Source organism: Capricornis sumatraensis, chromosome 15 (assembly GCF_032405125.1).
Source record: "Capricornis sumatraensis isolate serow.1 chromosome 15, serow.2, whole genome shotgun sequence".
Lineage (NCBI taxonomy): Eukaryota > Metazoa > Chordata > Mammalia > Artiodactyla > Bovidae > Capricornis > Capricornis sumatraensis.
The window spans coordinates 52,973,605-52,987,819 of NC_091083.1; the positions used below are offsets into that span (position 1 = coordinate 52,973,605).

A 14,215-nucleotide genomic window follows, 5' to 3' on the forward strand; every position below is an offset into this window, starting at 1 on the left:
TCGGATCTTGCTTCTATCACCAGTCACATCCACAACTGGGTATTGTTTTTGCTTTGGCTCCATCGCTTCTTTCTTTCTGGAATTATTTCTCCACTGATCTCCAGCAGCATATTGGGCACCTAATGACCTGGGGAGTTCTTCTTTCAGTATCCTATCATTTTGCCTTTTCATACTTTTCATGGGGCTTTCAAGGCAAGAATACTGAAGTGGTTTGCCACTCCCTTCTCCAGTGGACCACATTCTGTCAGACCTCTCCACCATGACCCACCTGTCTTGGGTTGCCCCACAGGCATGGCTTGGTTTCACTGAGTTAGACAAGGCTGTGGTCCTGGTATGATTAGATTGACTAGTTTTCTGTGAGTATTGTTTCAGTGTGTCTGCCCTCTGATGCCCTCTTGCAACACCTACCATCTTACTTGGTTTCTCTTGCCTTGGGTGTGGGGTATCTCTTCACAGTTGCTCCAGCAAAGCACAGCTGCTGCTCCTTATCTTGGATGAGGGGTATCTCCTTATCCCCGCCATTCCTGACCTTCAACATGGGATAGCTCCTCTAGGCCCTCCTGTGCCTGATCAGCCACCCCTCCTCAGGTTGCTCCTCCTGGCCGCTGGCCCTGGCCTCGGCCGTGGGTGGCTCCTCCCAGCCACCACTGACCTCAGATGTGGGGTAGCTCCTCTTGGCCACCGCCCCTGACCTCGGACACAGGGTGGCTCCTCCTGGCCATTCCTGGGCCGTCGCAGCCTGGCACTCTGGGCCGCTGTCCATGACTTTGGACGTGGGGTAGCTCTCGGCCGCGCTTAGCGCGCCTGCCAGCCAGCCGCTGCCGCCGCCTGAGCTTAGTGCACTCAGCCTTCTTTTATGGTCCAGCTCTCACATCTGTATGTGACTACTGGAAAAACCATAGCTTTGGCTATATGGACCTTTGTTGGCAAAGTGATGTATCTGATTTTTTTCTTTTTTTTTAGAGAGAATGCTCTAGTTTTTGTAATCAAACCCATGTAGATAAAACCTTACATTTACAGTGAGCTGTGTGTGTTAGCAGCTCAGTCATGTCTGATTTTTTGCAACCCCATGGACACTCACTAGACTCTTCTGTCCATGGAATTCTCCAAACAAGAATACTGGATTAGATTGCCATTACCTTCTCCAGGAGATCTTCCCCACCCAGGGACCTAAGCTGAGTCTCCCACATTGCAGGCAGACTCTTTACCATCTGAGCCACCAGAGAAGCCTTATTCAGTGAGTTACCTCTGTACAAATAGAGAAAATTATGTTTAATCTTTCTAGACCAACACTATTAATTTCTGTACAGTGCCAAGCTGACAAGGTACAATGGGGACACATTTTCCAAAGTTGACAACACAGATAAAGTTTATAAAAATGCATATTATATATTTATACACACATACACATATATGTATATATAGAGAGAGGTGGACTCATGAACTGTAACCCACCAGACTCCTATGTCCATGGAATTCTCCAGGCAAGAATACTAGAGTGGGTTGCCATTTCCTAATCCAGGAGATCTTCCTGACCCAGGGGTTGAACCCATGTCTCCCACATTTCAGGCAGACTCTTTACTGACTGAGCCATCAGTTCAGTCACTCAGTCTTGTCTGACTCATTGTGAGCCATTAGGGAAGATCTATAGGGAAGATCTTTTATTTACATAAAAAGATCAATAGCAGTATGCTATGCACCAATAGCCACAACAGTTTTTCCAAGTTTTGAAGCTATCTGAATAAAATTATAGAGACATTCAACATGCTCCAGAAGAACTATACAATAAAAGATCTTAAGGACCCAGATAACCATGATTGTTAACCACTCACCAAGAGCCAGACATCCTGGAGTGGGAAGTCAAGTGGGCCTTAGGAAGCATCACTATGAACAAAGCTGGTGGTTGTGATGGAATTCCAGCTGAGCTATTTAAAATCCTAAAAGATGATGCTGTGAAAGTGCTGCACTCAATACGCCAGCAAATTTTTAGAACCTAGCAGTGGCCACAGGACTGGAAAAGCGCAGTATTTATTCCAATCCTAAAGAAAGGCAATGCCAAAGAATGTTCAAATTACTACACAATTTCACTCATTTCACATGCCAGCAAAACAATACTCAAAGTTCTCCAAGCTAGGCTTCAACAGCACATGAATGGTGAACTTCCAGATATTCAAGCTGAATTTAGAAAAGGCAGAGGAGACAGAGATTAAATTGCCAACATTTGTTGGATTATAGAAAAAGCAAGAGAATTCCAGAAAAATATCTACTTCTGCTTCACTGACTATGATAAACCTTTGACTGTGTGGGTCACAACAAACTGTGGAAAATTCTTAAAGAGATGAGAATACCAGACCACCTTACCTGACTCCTGAGAAACCTGTATGCACAACAGGAAGCAACAGTTAGAACAAGACATAGAAAAATGGACTGGTTCAAAATTGGGAAAGGAGTATGTCAAGGCTGTATACTGTCACCCTGCTTATTTAATTTATATTCAGAGTACTTCATGCAAAATGCTGGGCTGGATGAAGCACAAGTTAGAATCAAGATTGCCAGGAGAAATATCAATAACCTCAGATACACAGAAGACACCACCATTATAGCAAAAAGCAAAGAGGAACTAGAGAGCCTCTTGATGAAAGTGAAAGAGAAGAGTAAAAAAAGCTGTCTTAAAAAATGAAGCATTCAAAAAATGAAGATCAGTATACTGTATTGGTGTTTTTCTTTCTGTCTTACTTCACTCTGTATAATCAGCTCCAGTTTCATCCATCTCATTAGAACTGATTCAAATGTATTCTTTTTAATGGCTGAGTAATACTCCATTGTGTATATGTACCACAGCTTTCTTATCCATTCATCTGCTGATGGACATCTAGGTTGTTTCCATGTCCTGGCTCTTATAAACAGTGCTGTATGTAAAGTAAAATAAAGTAAAAATAAAATTAAAAAAATTAAAAATTAAACAAAAAAAAAAAACACATGTTAAAAAAAAATGACGATCATATCCTCTGGTTCCATCACTTCATGATAAATAGATGGGGAAACAATGGAAATAGTGAGACTTTATTTTCTTGGGTTCCAGAATCACTGCAGATGCTGACTGCAGCCATGAAATTAAAATACATTTGCTCCTTAGAATAAAAGCTATGACAAATCTAGACAACATATTAAAAAACAGAGACATTACTTTGCCGACAAAGGTCTGTATAGTCAAAGCTATGATTTTTCCAGTAGTTATGTATGGATGTGAGAGTTGGACCATAAAGAAGGCTGTGCACCAGAGGATTGATGCTTTTGAACTGTGGTGCTGGAGAAGACTCTTGAGAGTCCCTTGCACTGCAAGGAGATCAAACCAGTAAATTCTAAAGGAAATCAGTCCTGAATATTCATTGGAAGGACTGATGCTGAAGCTGAAACTTCAATAATTTGGCCACCTGATGTGAAGGACTGACTCATTGGAAAAGACCCTGATGCTGGGAAAAATTGAGGGCAGGAGGAGAAGGGGATGACAGAGGATGAGATGTTTTGATCTCATCACCGACTCAATGGACATGAGTTTGAGCAAGCACTAGGGAGATGAAGGACAGCGATGTCTGGCATGCTGCAGTCTGTGGGGTTTCGTATAGTCAGGCATGACTGAGTGACTGAGCAACAACTACAAGCACACTCAAAAAAAGAAAGTTACAAACAAAAACCTCAAAAGCAGCTAAGTTCTGTTACTGTATTTTGACCTGGTACCATTTTTTAAAAACACTGAAACATGTATAATATCATATAAGAAATGAAGCACCAGTCTAGGTTCGATGCAAGGTGCAGGATGCTTGGGGCTGGTGCACTGGGATGACCTGGAGGGATGGTGTGGAGGGGGAGGTGGGAGGGGGGTTCGGGGTTGGGAACACGTGTACACCCGTGGCGGATGCATGTTGATGTGTGGCAAAATCAATACAATATTGTAAAGTAAATAATAATAATAATAATAATCAATTTTCAAAAATTAGCTTCTCAATCATCATCTGGAAAGAAAACAGTCTAGAATACCTTCATTTAAAACAGATGTGATAAAGCATCGTCACTACTACTTATCATAAGGATCGCTGGAGTTGACTCAGCCCCTAGTTTTTAAAATCAAACTTGTTCTGCCAAATACAAGACCCTGAATTTATCCAACTTAAACATGCTTTGACCACCTGGCCACCAAAACTCTTCCCATTCATATCAATAACAGTTTTAATTGCTGCCTCAACCCTGTCAAATTCTAAATATATTCACACTGCTTCATCAACAGGGCCATCAGGAATTTCAAATATCACACGTTTTCCACTTAGCTGTATTTTTCACATTCTTCCTTGGTTTCAACTTCCAAGTCTCCATCCACCTCTCCTGAACCAACCCTGTTCCTGAGTAGGATCACTTTGGTAGGACACAAGGATTTTAGCTAGTGGATTTCAATTCAACTTCTTGGTTGCCTCTTTCTCGGTGGCTTGGCCCATGATGATTGCCACCCCATTTGCTGGTCTTTTCCACTGATGGTGCTGTGCTCAGACCCTGCTCTTGCTTCCTGATACCCTGGCCTTCCCAGAAGCCTTACTTCTGCATGAATTTATGCACTATCCTGCCCTCCCATGTTGGCGAGGAAAGAGTTGCCAAGGCCTGTTGGGGATCGCAGTCTCCCTTGTTTTTTGTACACTGGGAGAGAGAAACTTTGGAAGACTGTGAGTGAGGTGGTGAATCCTCTTCATAAGGGAAGTCTTGGGGTAACTCTGTCCTCCACAAGAGACGTGGCGGGGCGTGATGGTGGCTCCGCCCTTATGCTTTTCCTCCTCTCTCACTCATAATCTACATCTTCAACAGAATCTAGATCTGGTGCACCTGGAAAACTCACTAGCTTCATGTCTATTTATGCCTCTTTTCTCTCTCTTCTGTTTCTTTCTGTCTTTCCAGTTCCTGATGTCTCTGTTGCTCTTCTCTTTGGTGCTTCATGATTTCCTTATAATCGTTAGGAAACATGGGATCCTATACATCAGCTAAGGGGATCAAAACTTATCCTTCAGAAAACTGGCTGGAAACAGGGTCCTTGATGCCCGTGGTCACAGGTGGTGGGAGGCCCACCATCTGTTGCTCATGAAGAGCCACTTCGATTCAGGTCAATTGCTGGAGGAAGGATTGCACTTTGTTTTGTCCTCTAGCTCTTGGCTTGAATGAGAGCTACCTTCTTCACCTGGTGCTGAGAATGCATAATTTTGAGGTATTTGAACCAGCCTTCTGTTTTTGAGTCACTGATCTCCACTCCCAGGTTGCCGTATGAGAACATCTTCTTAGTTCAATGCAAGCACACCTGGCAGATGCTTCTGGCACCATGGGTGTGCACAAGGCTCACCATGCTGCATTGTGCCTGGGCTGGGCAATCACTGTCAGCCCTTAATGGCCTGACCCCTCTGGAGGCCATCCTTTTGATTTTTAATACACTGTCTAGGTCTATCATAGCTTTCCTTCCAAGGAGCAAGTGTCTTTTAATTTCATGGCTGCAGTCACTGTCCATTGTGATTTTTGAGCAGGAGAAAATAAAATCTATCACAGCTTCCACTTTCCCCCCTTCTACTTTCAGATGACACCACCCTTTTGACAGAAAGTGAAGAGGAACTCAAAAGCCTCTTCATGAAAGTGAAAGAGGAGAGTGAAAAAATTGGCTTAAAGTCAACATTCAGAAAACTACGATAATGGCAACTGGTCCCATCATTTCATGGCAAATAGATGGGGAATCAGTAGAAACAGTGTCAGACTTTATTTCTGGGGGCTCCAAAATCACTGCAGATGGTGACTGCAGCCATGAAATTAAAAGATGCTTACTCCTTGGAAGAAAAGTTATGACCAACCTAGATAGCATATTAAAAAGCATATTACTTTGCCAACAAAAGTCTGTCTAGTCAAGGCTATGGTTTTTCCAGTGGTCCTGTATGGATGTGAGAGTTGGACTGTGAAGAAAGATGAGCACCAAAGAATTGATGCTTTTGAACTGTGATGTTGGAGAAGATTCTTGAGAGTTCCTTGGACTTCAGGGAGATCCAACCAGTCCATTCTAAAGGAGATCAGTCCTGGGTGTTCATTGGAAGGACTAATGCTAAAGCTGAAACTCCAATATTTTGTCCACCTCATGTGAAGAGTTGACTCATTGGAAAAGACTGTTGCTGGGAGGGATTGGGGGCAGGAGGAGAAGGGGACGACCGAGGATGAGATGGTTGGATGGCATCACCGACTCGATGGACATGAGTCTGAGTGAACTCCGGGAGATGGTGATGGACAGGGAGGCCTGGCATGCTGTGATTCATGGAGTCACAAAGAGTTGGACACGACTGAGCCACTGAACTGAACTGATGGGACCAGATGCCATGATCCTAGTTTTTTGAATGTTGAGTTTTAAGCCAGGTTTTTCACTTTCCTCTTTCATCCTCATCAAGAGGCTCTTTAGTTCCTCTTCACTTTCTGCCATTAGAGTTCCCTAATGGCGCAGTCAGTAAAGAATCTGCCTGAAATGCAGAAGACCTGGGTTAGATCCCTGGGTCAGGAAGATATCCAGAAATGGCAACCCACTCCAATATTCTTGACTGGGAAATCCCAAGGAGAGAAGAGCCTGGAGGGCTATAATCCCTGGGGTTGCAAGAATTGGACTTGACTGAGTGATTTAAATATATCTGCATATCTGGGGTTGTTGATGTTTCTCCCAGCAATCTTGATTTCAGCTTGTGCTTCATCCAATCCAGCATTTCTCATGATGCACTCTGCATAAGCAGGATGTCAATATACAGCCTCTTCATACTCCTTTCCCAATTTTGAACCAGTCCATTGTTTCATTTCCAGTTCTAACTGTTGTTTATTGACCTGCTTACAGAATTTTCAGGAGACAAGGAAGGTGGTTTGATATTCTCATCTCTAAGAATTTTCCACAATTTGTTGTGATCTGCAGAGTGAAAGGCTTTAGCATAGTCAATGAAGCAGAAGTAATTTTTTTTTTTTTTTCTGAAATTCCATTGCTTTCTCTATAATCCAACAAATGTTGGCAATTTGATTTTAGGTTCCTCTGACTTTTCTAAACCCAGCTTTAAAGTGAATCTGTTATACATTCACATATATCTACTTTTTAAAAATTATTTTCCCAAATAAACCATTACAGTGTATTGAGTAGAGTTCCTTGTGCTATACAGTAGGTCCTTATTAGTTATTTAGTTTTATGTATTGGGCTTCCCTGGTGGCTCAGATGGTAAAGAATCTGCCTGCAATGTGGGAGACCTGGGTTTGATCCCTGGGTTGGGAAGATTCCCTAGAGAAGGGAATGGCTGCCCACTTTGGTATTGTTGCCTAGAGAATTCCATGGACAGAGGAACTTAGCAGGCTACAGTCCATGGGGTCACAAAGTGTCAGATGAGACTGAGGAATTTTCACTTTATATATATATATATATATATATATATATATACACACATACATACATATATATATATATATTATATATATTTATATTTATATATAATAGTGTATGTCAATCCTAATCTTCCAATTTGTCCTTCTTCCTCTATAACCCCTGGTAACCATAACTTTATTTTCGACATCTGTAACTCCATTTTTGTTTTGTAAATAAGTTCATTTGTAGCCCTTTTTAAGATTCCACATATAAGCATTATTATGTGATATTTGTCTTTGTCTGACTTACTTCACTCTGTATGACAATCTCTAGGTCAATCTGTGTTGCTGTAAATAGCATTATTTCATCCTTTTTTATGACTGAGTAATATTACATTGTATATATGTACCACATGTTCTTATCCATTCCCCTGTGGATGAACATTTAGGTTGTTTACATATCCTGACTATTGTAAACAGTGCTGCAATAAACATTATGGTGCATGTATCTTTTTTACATTATATTTTTCTCCAGATACATCCCCAAGAGTGAAATTGTTGTATTATTTTTAGTTTTTAAGGAATCTTCATACTGTTTTCCATAGTCACTATACCAGTTTAGATTCCCACCAACATGTTCCCTTTTCTCCAAATGCTCTCCAGCAGTTATTGTTTGTAGATTCTTAATGATAGTCATTCTGAACAATGTGAGGTGATACCTCATTATAGATTTGATTTGCATTTATTGGATTCTTGCTTTTGAAGATCACATATAAACCCTGACTACCTTGAAACTGCCATGCTAGAGAGATAGGAAGAATTCTGGTTAGCAGCCCCAGCTGAATTTCAGTCAATAGTTATAATCATCTACAAGCCAGGCATGAGAGCCTGCTTGAACAGCTCACCCAGATGTTAATAACTGCAGACCCAGGTGACATCTACTGCAACTGTATTTGTGACTCCCATACTAGAGCTGCTTAGCAAAGCTATTCTCAAATACCTGACCCACAAAATCCCAAGCATTTTTGAAAGTTTCAGTGCTTTGGAGTAATTTGTTATTCATCAATGGTAGCTGGAATAGTCCTCAATATTTCAAGGGATGACTTCTAATTAAAGCTCATTGGAATGAAGTACATACAACTTGAAGGAGAAGAGTATACAGAGAAAGTTAAATGTAGTTGTATTTTATAGAAGAAAAGTTTGGGATCTTGTATATTTTTCTCTAAGCATCTTCTTCAATAAAGGCATGCTAGTGATATTTCCTGTGTTCAGTTCAACTCCTTTCTTCTCTCTGATCTTTTCATAAAGGGAAACACTTGAGTTTTCTCTCCTCTTCCTATTTATATGTTAACTCCTTATCCATTTTGATTTATATTCTGACCTCCATTCAAAGCACCATTCCTTCTGTCTGAACTGGCATCATTGGCCTCTGGAAATAAAAATAAGGGAAAGAAGAAAGTGAACATCCTAGAATAGGTGAAGGATTTGAATGATACTTGAGAATGTCTCAATTTTCTTTCATTTCCAAAAAACCTTCAATTAGCCATTTCATTTTATCTAGCACATTTTTAATAAAAAATCAAATAGCTACATATAAATATTACTCTGGGTCTTCTCAATGGACATGAGTTTAAGTAGCCTCTGGGAGTTGGTGATGGACAGGGAAGCCTGGCGTGCTTCAGTTCATGGGATGGCAAAGAGTTGGACATGACTGAATGACTGAAGTGAACTGGACTGAATGGTTTCCTAAATGTCTAATTTATCTTTGTTTGTATTTTTCTTTTATTTTTTAAATTACTTCATAGTTAATTTAAAATGTGTTGGTTTCAGGTTTCAGGTTTATAGAAAAGTGTTTCAGTTACACACACACACATACACACATATACATATATATATATATTCTTTTTAATATTCTTTTCCATTATAGGTTATTATGATACTGCATATAGTTCTCTGTGCTATACAGTAGTCTTTATTATTTATCTATTTTATATATAGTAGTATTTATATGTTAATTCCAAGCTCCTAATTCATCTCTCCCTATAAAATTTACTTTTTAAAATGTTTTTAAAGCATATGTTAAAATATGTTTTAGTTAGAATATTATTTATACATTAACCAATCTTTGTTTTCTTAGCAAATGACTTTGAGTACCTTTACATAATCATTGAATATGTAAGACTTTATATATATGTATATAATGAAATTAGTTAAAAATTAAATATATGTCTAAGTATATCATCTTGAGCTTAGAAAATAATTGCATTAACCTTCAAGTATGTTATTTTACTGGCTATAAGCTGTGAAGTAATCTATGATTCAGCTTACTTATACTGCTCTGCCCTTGTATGGGGATGATCTAGCTGATGACAATCTGGCAGATTTATGTCCAGGGAGAATTAGTCCCACCCTGTGTGGGTGTTGGCTTGAATGCCTCTAGTCCCCATGGGGCAAAGAGGTCCTGTCACCTCAGCAAGCAGAGAGGGCAAGTTGGAGCCAGCTAACATCCGTCAGGAACTCCATGGCCAAAGGCATGATCTGGAGGGAAGAACTGAGTTCACTGTCAACTACACTAAATTGAACAGGAAAAATAATGTAAGTTAGGTCATCAACTTGGTCCCAATCATAAGGAGAAAGCTGCTAGCTGTAAAATAGCACTAGTAATTTATCTTTTAATTGTGAAACCAGTTTAGCATATGTATGCTATTGTAAGTTACTCTAGAATGAGTGGTATGTACATTGTACAGATTTGGAACAATAATGAAGTAAAATTGACATTTATCTGTTGAATTCCTTGATGGAGGCTTCTAGGGAAAATGACTAGAGCCAGAGGCTCTAAAATCTAGCTCAGTCCCTCAATGATCTTACAATTTCAATTTTTTTAACTGTATAATGTAGAACCTTTAAGGACATTTTCAGATATAAGATTCTGAGTACTAAAAATCATCTTAATTTATTTAAAATGCTTTTGCATTTATAAGGTATTAACTTTTAACTTATATAGCTGCCTTTTGGATGGGAGTCTTAATTACTTTTAATCTAACAAATTTGTGAGAAGAAAGAAAGTACTCTGTTTTGGAAAACAATGTTCCCATGAGTTCACATAAGTGATTTGGAAGCATAAAGATTTAACTTCATGTATGAGGAAGGGTCAATGCACACTTAAGATTTTATCGAAACCCTTAAAACTGGAACAAAGAAGTGAGTATATTTGAGAAATGTAGAATTAATGTTGAAGTCATGTGTTTTCAGACAAATGCCCTTGTGATGCATGGTGTGAATACAGCAAAATGCTTGGTGTTTATTTTTATAACTGGATTTGCCTTGTGATCAGAGTGAGTAACTAATGGTGTTTGATAAGATATGGCTTAAAGCATAATAATACTTTGGCTTAAGGCATCTTAAAGACATTTTGCAGTGCTGTATTTTAAATCTAGAAGAGTTAAAAGCAATTTATTTTAATAGTATCAGTAGTAATAGATAGATGGACAGATAGAAAGATCTGTTTGAAGGTAAGAGGTCCTTAGTATCAGCAAAGACCCAGTGAATGAGGTAAGGTAAGGAGGCCCTGCCCTGTAGGTAGGAGTATATTTGCAAAGACAGGTCAGTTCTGAGTCACCATTTTGGGTGCTGGCAGGCCAATGAAATCAGTCCACCTTTGTATTCTCCTGACTAGAGCAAGATCTGGGTCAATTCCAAACTCTGTCTATGTGGAGAGGAAAACAGGCATGGGCAGGCCAAGTAGTGAGCAAAGGTCTTATGGGAGCTCAAGTATATGACTCTCCAGAAAACAGTAAGGATAATATAAGCTAGTTTACAGTTGGAATGAAGGAGAGAAGCGGTCGATTTCCTCATCAGAATGTAAGCAAACCATTCCTGAAGCTGCCAGAAACTTTCAGTTCAGTCACTCAGTTGTGTCTGATTCTTTGTGACCCCATGGACTGCAGCACACCAGGCTTCCCTGTCCATCACCAACTCCCGGAGCTTATTCAAACTCATGTTCCTCGAGTTGGTGAAGCCATCCAAGTATCTTATCCTCTGTCCTCCCCTTCTCCTCCAGCCTCCAATATTTCCCAGCATCAGGGTCTTTTCCAATGAGTCAATCCTTTACATCAAGTGGCCAAAGTATTAGAGTTTTAGCTTCAGCACCAGTCTTTCCAATGAATATTCAGGACTGATTTGCTTTAGGATTGACTGATTAGATCTCCTTGCAGTCCAAGGGACTCTCAAGAGTATTCTCCAACACCGCAGTTCAAAAGTATCAACTCTTTGGGCCTCAACTTTCTTTATAGTCCAACACTCATATCCATACATGAATATGGGAAAAACCATAGCTTTGACTAGACAGACCTTTGCCTGCAAAGTAATGTCTCTTCTTTTTAATATGCTGTCTAGGTTGGTCATAGCCAGGAACTTAGGGATATGTTTTGATTTGTGCAGCAACCTCTGGATTTTCTGGTTTGGACTGATGTAGTTGGACGATTGTTGGAAACTTTGTGATAGGATAATCCAGGCCAGTGATTTTCAAACATAACTGTGCACATGAATACAAGAGAATTTTGTTAAAATGAAGTCCCTAAGGCAATAGATGTAGGGTGGGTCCCAAATATTTGCAATTCTAACAAACTCCTAAGTTGAAACTGACATTACCCCACAATGAGTAGCGAGGGGACCAGCAGTTTTTTCCGGCTGCATATAGTAAGGTTACCATATGTAAGGCTATCAGATTTGGCAGGAAACAGGATACCCAGTTAAACTGAGGTTCAGATGAACAACAGATAATGTTTTAGTGTACATATATTCCTTGCAAATATTTGGGACACATTTATTATTTAAAAAAAAAAAACAAAAACATATCCCTTGTTTTTTTTTTTTTTTTGAATGAAACTTTTTATTTTGAAGTAATTTTATTTTATTCACATGAAGTTGTAAGAAATAATACAGAAAGATTCTGAGTAACTTTTGCCATTTCTCTCATTAGTAACGTATTCACCACCAGGATCTTCCGTGTCCTCTTTACAGCCTCACCTGATTACCACCTCCTCTACCCTCCAAACCCTGGCAACCACTAAACTGTTCTCCATTTCTATACATTTTTTTCAAGAATGTTATAAAAATGGTATTATATAATATGTGGGATTGACTTTTTTTTTTCACTCAGCATAATTTTTTGAGATTTACCCAGGTTATTGCATTATCAACAGGTCATTCCTTTTTTTGTTTGTTTGTTTTGGCTGACTCATGGTATGGACATACCAGAATTTGTTATTCACTCATTGAAACACATTTTCATTGCTTTTTGTGTTTTGTTTTTTGTTTTGTAGATTCCACATGTAAGTGAGATCACATAGTATTTGTCTTTTTCTGCCTTATTTCACTTTGCATAATCCTTCCATCAATCCAGGTTGGATTGATACTTTTTTTTTTTTTAATTTAATTTAATTTTTTTTTTTTAAGTAGAGAATTTTTTTTAACTTTTTTTTAAATTTTAAAATCTTTAATTCTTACATGTGTTCCCAAACATGAACCCCCCTCCCACCTCCTTCCCCATAACATCTCAGTGGGTCATCCCCATGCACCAACCCCAAGCATGCTGTATCCTGTGTCAGACATAGACTGGCGATTCAATTCTTACATGATAGTATACATGATAGAATGCCATTCTCCAAAATCATCCCACCCTCTTCCTCTCCCTCTGAGTCCAAAAGTCCGTTATACACAGCTGTGTCTTTTTTCCTGTCTTGCATACAGGGTCGTCATTGCCATCTTTCTAAATTCCATATATATGTGTTAGTATACTGTATTTGTGTTTTTCTTTCTGGCTTACTTCACTCTGTATAATCGGCTCCATTTTATTTGGAGTTCATTTATATGAGCACCCTCCATTTAACCTGGAATCCAACATGAAGAAAAATTTAAAATGTCCATGCCTGAGTTCTTACCCCAGATATTCTGGTTGAATTGGTCCAAGGCACAACTTGGGCAAGTGGATGTCACAGAAGACCCTATATGACTTTAATGCACAGCCAAGGTTGAGAGTTACTTGTAAAATGTCATCCCCTTATCAATTAGGTGAGGACATTGAAACCTAGGGGATTATATAGCTTGGCCAGCAGTAGAATGGGGAGGACAATCTAGTGTTTTGGGCACTCTTTCTTATACACTTCCTTCATCTTGGGTAGAAAGTGTATTTCCTTGCTTAGGAACCTAAATGGAACCTTAGGAACTTTATTGGTTCCCAGATCCTTGAGGTTGGAAGTCATCTCTCTTCATCTAAGTCACTCTCTTTAACTCTCAATACCTCATCTTAGTGAAGTATTCAGAATGCATTTAGAAATCTGCCTATTATGAATCTTAATTCACGGATGTTTTAAAATTCATTTATTCTCATTCTTAGCCTCATGTCTGGTTGCTTTAAAAAAACGTTTCTGGGTGTCTGAGTGCCAACCCCAGAGGTTCTGGTTTAATTGGTCTATGGTGGGGCTGAGGCACTGGGAGTATTGGAAAGCTCCCTGAGGGATTCAAGTGTATAGACGGGGATGAACAGTACTGCTGTATCAGATCGTTCAAACGCAGTGGATCTGGGGCCTGTTCTCTAAAGTTGTGGTGGGTCCAGCTGAGCCCATAACAGATGTGTGTAAATCAGCAACTTCAAAGGCTGGAAACACTGAGCTTGACTGCAGGGTAAACCTGGAATGCCTCATACGTTATTCTTTCAAGACTTGTCAAAGCATCTGATTCCGTTCTAATTAAGAAACACATAGTTTCCTTAGATTCCAGCCTCTTAAAATACCTATATGAGCCTTATGTGTATTTCCAT

General features: G+C 39.5%; 1 pseudogene; it reads right to left on the reverse strand.

The window, feature by feature from the left end:
- Window positions 1–4,125: 4,125 nt before the first annotated feature.
- On the reverse strand, window positions 4,126–5,311 carry LOC138091857 (splicing factor 45 pseudogene; annotated as a pseudogene).
- Between the last annotated feature and the right edge of the window lie 8,904 nt (window positions 5,312–14,215).